At 50.0% G+C, this 6,665-nt stretch overlaps 1 long non-coding RNA gene across 3 annotated transcripts in view; it reads right to left on the bottom strand.

Moving 5' to 3' along the window:
• Positions 1-3,833: 3,833 nt before the first annotated feature.
• The window catches only part of LOC125617711, a 44,276-nt gene continuing 41,444 nt past the window's right edge, over positions 3,834-6,665 (bottom strand). For all 3 annotated transcript variants that reach the window (XR_007348802.1, XR_007348801.1, XR_007348800.1), the window contains exon 2: positions 3,834-4,457. This is a non-coding gene — a long non-coding RNA (uncharacterized LOC125617711). The remainder of the gene's footprint in view (positions 4,458-6,665) is intronic.

The following is a 6,665-nucleotide window of genomic DNA, read 5'->3' as shown; positions in this document are numbered from 1 at the left end:
ACCCGGGGCGCCACTGGGAATTGTAAACCACTTCTCAGAAGGGCATTTTCAGTTTGGTTCAATTTCTGAGAAAAGGTCAGGAGGCAGAGGAGGACTTACAACTGTGGGGAACAAGAGTAAATAAGTACAGAATAACAATTTTTGTTCTTGAGTTATTGTGGGGGGTGGGGAAAGCTCTTCGAGTAAATTGCCACCAGGTGGCGCTGTTGTCCTCTTACACAGCCCAAGGGTGTGTGACCGCAGATAAGGTGTGGAGCGTTGGGTGTGATCTGTGTGGCTTGTACATGTGTGTTTGTGGATATGTGTGCATGTAGTGTGGGGTGTGGGGGTGTATGTGTGTGTGATATGACTGGTGTGACGTGTGTGTGGTGTGTCATATGTCTGCTGTATCTGGTATGTGGTGTCCGTGTGGCCTGTGCTCACGCGTTCATTGGGACTGAGGCAGCTTCCCTCCTGTCCACCCCCACCTCTCATCCTTACCTATTCCCCTCCCCTAGCTGTCATTCCTCTTCTCCATCCCTGGTCAGAAATTAGCAGAAAGGAGCAAGAAAACCCAGCAGAAACCGAGAAACAAGTCAGGTCTGTTTTCCGGGACACGGAGGGAAGGAGCATGGTCCTGCGAACCCAGTCTCCCCTTGTCTGTGTTTTCCAGGAGCCACCTCCCTATCCTCCTCCCGCAGCCCCAGCTGGTGGTGGTTCTCTGCTGCTGTCTGGGAAGATGGCTCATCACTCGTGCCTTCTTGTGAAAGCGACTGCATTTAAAAAGAGGACTCTGAACAGAGCTAAGACCCGAAGAAGAGTCCTGAACCTGGGGTTTCAGACACTGTTCCTGTTAGACACTGGGACCCAGAGGAACCTTCCTCTGCCCCTGAGATCACTCTGTGGGAAAACCCACCTCCTCTGTCCTTGCCTAAAGCCGATCTCCTCAAAGGCCTCGGCATTCAGTAGTGCCTGAGAACCAGGCGGTGTGGACAGGACTGCACGCCCTAGTGGGAGCTGCAAAACATCGCCTTCATTGATCTGTTCTCTCTCCACCTGCTTAATAGGCATTAAAAGCCACGCTCTGAAGGGCTGCCTCCAGCAGTTTTCAGACGCATTGACATAATGGACTTGTCTCCACAGGACCAACCCCTGGGGACTCAGGGCAGGCGAACCATTTATAACACTGTCACGATGCCCGAGAGGCCGGTGGTGCTCTGGAAAGGGCTGTGGTTGGCGCTGATGAGCGCTTGGAGTTCAAATCCAGACTCCACTCTCTACCTGGCTGGATGGCCCTGGGCAGATTACTGACCCTGCCTGTGCTTCCACCCTTCTGTCTGCAGATCAAGGTGGACAATCCTTGTGCACTGATTGTGATTCTTGATAATACAATATTTTATCGTGAGTCTTGGTAACATGAGATAATATAGGCATATTCACAAAAGAAAAAAGGTCAAGGACAATGTGCAGCAGGCACTGTGGTCAGTGCTCAACATAACGTAAGTTATTATCATCATTCTTCTTATTATTATCATTATCACCATTGTTGCTAGTGATTGAACTCAGAGTCTCACACATGCTAAGCACATGCTCTCTGAGCGACAACCCCAGCCCAGCACAGATAATCTACCTTAATCCTCACAATAGATCCTCTTTTACAGAAGTAGAAAATGAAGTCCAAGGAGCGTGGACTGCACTTTCCCTGTGTGAGAAAGAAGCCTGGTGTTTGTTTGTTTGTTTGTTTAATATTTACTTATTTGTAGGTGAAAACACAGTATCTTTATTTATTCTTATTTGGTGCTGAGGATCGAACCCAGTGCCTCACACATGCAAGGCAAGCACTTGACCACTGAGCCCCAGCCCCAGACCAAGAAGCCGGGTGTCTTAATGAGGCAGATGAGGCAGAGAGAAGGCCTTGGAGGAGGTGGGTTTGGATTTACTTGCTATGTCCTACAGGGGCCTGGGCACTGGTCTCCTTCATGTGGGTGATGCATTCAACAACAAGATGGTGCCTCATGAAACTGGTGGCTGAGTTTCCTCAGTGTGACACGGAGTATCAGGACATATTCCAGGCTAAACCAACACTCCCTGAGGAAGTGGCATTGTGGGAATTACTGAAAACAGCGATGTATCCCTCCAGAAGACACTGGTTTTCTTTTTAAGGAACTTAATTAAGTCTCGTTTGTAAAAGATACTAACATCTTTCTCACTGGGTGTGGTCACAAAATGGCCTTTCCAGAGACTCTGTTTTAGACCTGGAAGCTCAGGTCTTCAAAGACCAAGGCGTCAGAAAGACTATAGACCAACGCTTGCCTCCGTGCACAACATGGGTTGCTAGCCTCTTAGCAAACCCGTCGACCCTTTCCTGGCCATGAGAACTTTCATTAGGAAAGAGGACGGAGATTTCTGTTCATTTGGGGGATGGGAGGGATGTGCAAGAAGAGGAGAGATGGGGAGAGCACCACAGCCAGGTAAAGACAGCGCCCGGGGAGGTGCAGGCCTGAGAGGCACCACTGAGAGGGGACTTTAGGGGCAGAAGCCTTTAAGAGGCTTTGCAAACAGAAATGCTAAGAAGGCTGAGGGAGGGCCACCGCGCTGGATCAGGGCTGTCAGGGCCTGGTGGCCTCCTCCAAGCTCCATCAAATGGAAGGGCTGGCCTGGTCCTCCTCCCCGAGAACGCAGCGTTTTCCACGTGTAAACAATGAGCTCACTCATGCCCACAGGCCGCTCTCTGGCCTTCCCTTCCCAGGGAGGGGCGGAGGTCCCCAAAGCTCCCCCTCCCCCTCTGGAACCCAGGGCTCCTGGGTGTTGACAGCCACCACCTCTGAGAAGGGAAGGCCCTGGAAAAGCCATCTCCTCCCTTCCTGCCCCTGTTTTTCCTAGCGGGGCCTCCTCACAATGGAGCCAGGCCAGGGCCTGTTGCTGAGGGAACCAGCGCACAGCCCTGCCCAGCCCCCTTCTCTACAGAAATAGCCAAGGGAGAGGGCAAAGGATTAAATTGCCCTAATCTCCCGGCTTCAGGGGAGGCTGGGCACTGGCCGCTGAGAGCTGGCAGCTCCCCATTGGTCCCGAGGAAGCAGGGGCCAAGGCCTAATTCCACCATCCCTCCAGCCCCGTCTCGGCGTCCCTCTCCTCAACCACAAACCCCGCAACTGGGAGGCCAGCAGCTTTACTCCCCTACAAAGGGAAGGACAGCAAAGCCGACAGCGTCCCGCGTGGCCATCCTGATCTCTCCCAGCAGCACTTGGAATCCTGGAGGACCGGGCCTCCCTCCCCTGAGAGCTGTGGTTTTCCCTCGTTGTGACTCTTGTCTGTCGTCGGTGATGGATGTGAATCAGACCTCCTCTACCTGCAGCTGAGGCCCTGCCAAGGTCCACGGAGAGGCTGGTCACCACCCTCCACTGCCCCCCAGCTCCCTGGGGAAGTCTTCATCCAGGCACTCAGGCTTTCCTTCCGCTCGGGGGAAGCTTATGTTAATTAAAAACAAAACAAAACTGGGCATGTAGCTCAGTGGTTATAGGCCCTGGGTTCAATTCCCACTACCAAAAAAAAAGAGAAAGAAAGAAAGAAACTGTGGGCAGTACGCATACCATTTCAGAAAGTTATAAAAATGTGTGCAGTGCTCGCTTCGGCAGCACATATACTAAAAATGTGTGCAGAAGAAAATTAGACCCCTGGGGCCAGCAACACTACCATGTCTTTTCACCTAACTTCATGGATTTAATGTACAAAACAGATAATTCAGCAAACCCAGCTCTAAGGCCTCTACTGACTTTCTTTGTAGCCTAATGTGAGATGGGCCCCTTATACACAGCGGGGCGGAAAGTGCGAATTGGTGATTTTTTTTTTTTTAGCATACAATTTGGCAATGAGTATCAAGAATACTTTAAATTTTTTACCCTTCAGTTCACTAATTCCATTTCTAGGAACCTATCTTCAAGAATGATCAGATGTACACCAAAAAATTATTTACAGAGACCTTCATTTTGGCATTACTTATAATAGCCATAATTCTCTTCCTCATACATGTTGAAAAAAAAAAAACTAGAGGATCAGTTTAATCAATTGTAGTTACTTGTGTGGTAGGATACTCGGTGGTCATTGAACATCACGTTTCAAAGAGTGTGTGACGCCTGTGATGATCTTCCTTTTCTACAGTCAGATTCTTCTCTAACCCCTTTGGATGCTGCAGGGCCGACTGGTCTCTCCCAGCTCACGACAGTGCGTATGCTCAGTACCAGACATTTAGGCAGTTCATTCATTTTATTCTTGTTTATTACATACTCCTTTCACTTGCTCTCTGGTTTGGACACATGAGTGTGGCACCCATTCGTGTGTGTGTGTGTGTGTGTGTGTGTGTGTGCCCGCGGCTATTGTACATACAAGAGAGAACTCAGGACTGCAAGCTGCCTGGGCCAGGCTGTGACTTCCAAGTCCTCACTCCTTGTCGGCTCCTTGGTCTTAACATGTCCTCGATTCTGTTCCAATTGCACAAAAAGAAAAAGAAAAAACTGTTGAGTACACAAACCTCTCCAAGCTGACTTTCCTTCCTGCCTTTCCAATTTCATGAGAGGTTTCACCCATCCTCCTCGGGGACGCCCAGGTCCAAGTCCTTTTAAATTACTGACGGGTCAGAACCTGCCGCTGGGCTTTCCTTGTTGTTGTTTGCTTGTTTGTTTGTTGTTTTTAAGTCTTGCCGTCTGTCTCTTTCTGTTCCCACTTCTGCCACCCCAGGCCCGTCACTTCCCACCTACCGACTCTGGGTCTCTGCTGGGCCAGCCGCTTACAGCCTCTTGTCCCTGCAGACCATCCTCTATCCAACTTCTTTTTAAGTTCTTTTTAGCCCATCACTTCTGCTCAAAAGCCACCACTCACCACTTTCAAACGGCCATTACTGAATGAAGCGCCACCTTCTTATCCTAGCAGGTGGGTCCCCCCTTAATCTTATCCCAGCCCATCCATCTTCCTGTTTTATACCATGCAACTTCCTAATTAATGTTCCTTACTCCCGCCAAATTGGTACATGCCCCAACCCCAGGACACATCCTGTATCCCGCGACTTCTCCATTAGGACCCCTGTGATCTTGGATCAGTAACTTAACCTCTTCAGCCTCATCTCCTCATCTACAAAATGGGGATAATGCTGATAAAGCCTTCTTCATAGACTTGCTGTGAGAACAAGGCAGATGCAGAGATGCAGCAACTGTCCCTGATTTGCCTACCACTTACAACTGGGGCCCAGCTTGGCAGGGACAGCTCATCCCCGCTCCCCACAGTCAGAGGCGGGTTGAGGGGGATGGAGGATGCCCTCGAGATGGCTTGCTCACAGAGCTGGAAAGTCAGTGCAGGGGCCGGTTGCCCAGCTGGGGCAATGGTCCTGAAGCCTCGGTCGTCCACCCCTGGGACTTTTCTCCCAGCTGGGTTCTAAGAACCGAGAAGCAGAGTTTCCACCCTCTTAAAGGTGAGGCCTGTGCCTGTCAAGCTTCTCTCCCATCATGCGCTGTCTGTCAAGGTGGTCAGAGGCCAGTCCAGACTTAGAGGAGAGGGGAAATAGTCTCCCAGCCTCCCAGAGCGAGGGGCATGAATACAGAGGAAGGCAAGAATTGATGGCAGCCCCTTTGAAGACAAGCTGCCATGGAGGGCTTTTGCCATCCCCAATCTTGGCTGATCCAACATGTATTTCACATCGACTGAACTCAGAGCCAATAGCTTTTATTTGCCAAAAGGATGCTTGAGCCAGGGGTGGAACGTGCTGGAAATCCAATGACTCAGGAGGCTGAGGCAGGAGGATCGCAAGTTCAAGGCCAGCCTCCACAACTTAGCAACAGCAACACCCTGTCTCAAAATTTTAAAAAAGGAGTAGGGGCAGGGGTGGGGTGGGAATGTAGCTCAGTGATAAAGCACCCCTGGGTTCCTCCCCAGTACTGAAAAAAAAAAAAAAAAGATTGCTTTGCTGCCACAAGTAATGATTTCCATGATTGACTTTCCCCTCTTGCTGTGACTCGTCTGAACATTCCAGCCTAACATTACGCTGTTTGAGGGCAAGGCTTCTGTCCACAACATACAATTTTTTATTCCCTCCACAGAGATTTACACATTGTAAACTCCCCATAAATATACAGCCCTTGATTTATTTTCTTCTGACAACCCCAGGACAGGGAATGGAGCATAAGAGTTGCTTTTATTGAATTTCATACAAGGCCAGGCTCGGTGGGCTCCAGGGACACTCAGAGAAACAGTCCTTTGTTCTCCTGCCCTGTCCAGAGCTGAGCCCGGAGCCTTCCAGAAGGGGAAGCTCAGTGAGGAGGCTGCAGACTGGGGAGGGCGTGTTGAGGAAATTCCATTCAAGACCCTCATTTCCGAAACTGCTCTGTGATTAGCCTGGCTTTGTGCTGGCCCCAGTCCAGTGGCAAAGAGAGGCCAGCCCTTAGGTCATAAAAAGCACCGGGGAAATACAAATGCAGGCCCTTTTACAGCCCCGAACAGGAGGTTAAAGGATTTGCTTTGTTGTTTGTTTATCTCAGACTGAAGCCAATTATCCCAATTACTTAAAAGAAAAAAAAAATTTACTAGAGATTGTATTTTAAGTTCATTTCTTCCCCCCCAGACAGGCCTCATACATTTTTCTTTTGGTTCAGACCCTGAGTCTCTGGCAGGGAGGGCGGCCTGGGGTCACATGTCAGAGG

This window comes from Marmota marmota, unplaced genomic scaffold (assembly GCF_001458135.2).
Source record: "Marmota marmota marmota unplaced genomic scaffold, marMar, whole genome shotgun sequence".
NCBI lineage: Eukaryota > Metazoa > Chordata > Mammalia > Rodentia > Sciuridae > Marmota > Marmota marmota.
Note: the sequence above shows the minus strand (reverse complement) of the source record. Positions and strands in the feature narration are given on the sequence as shown.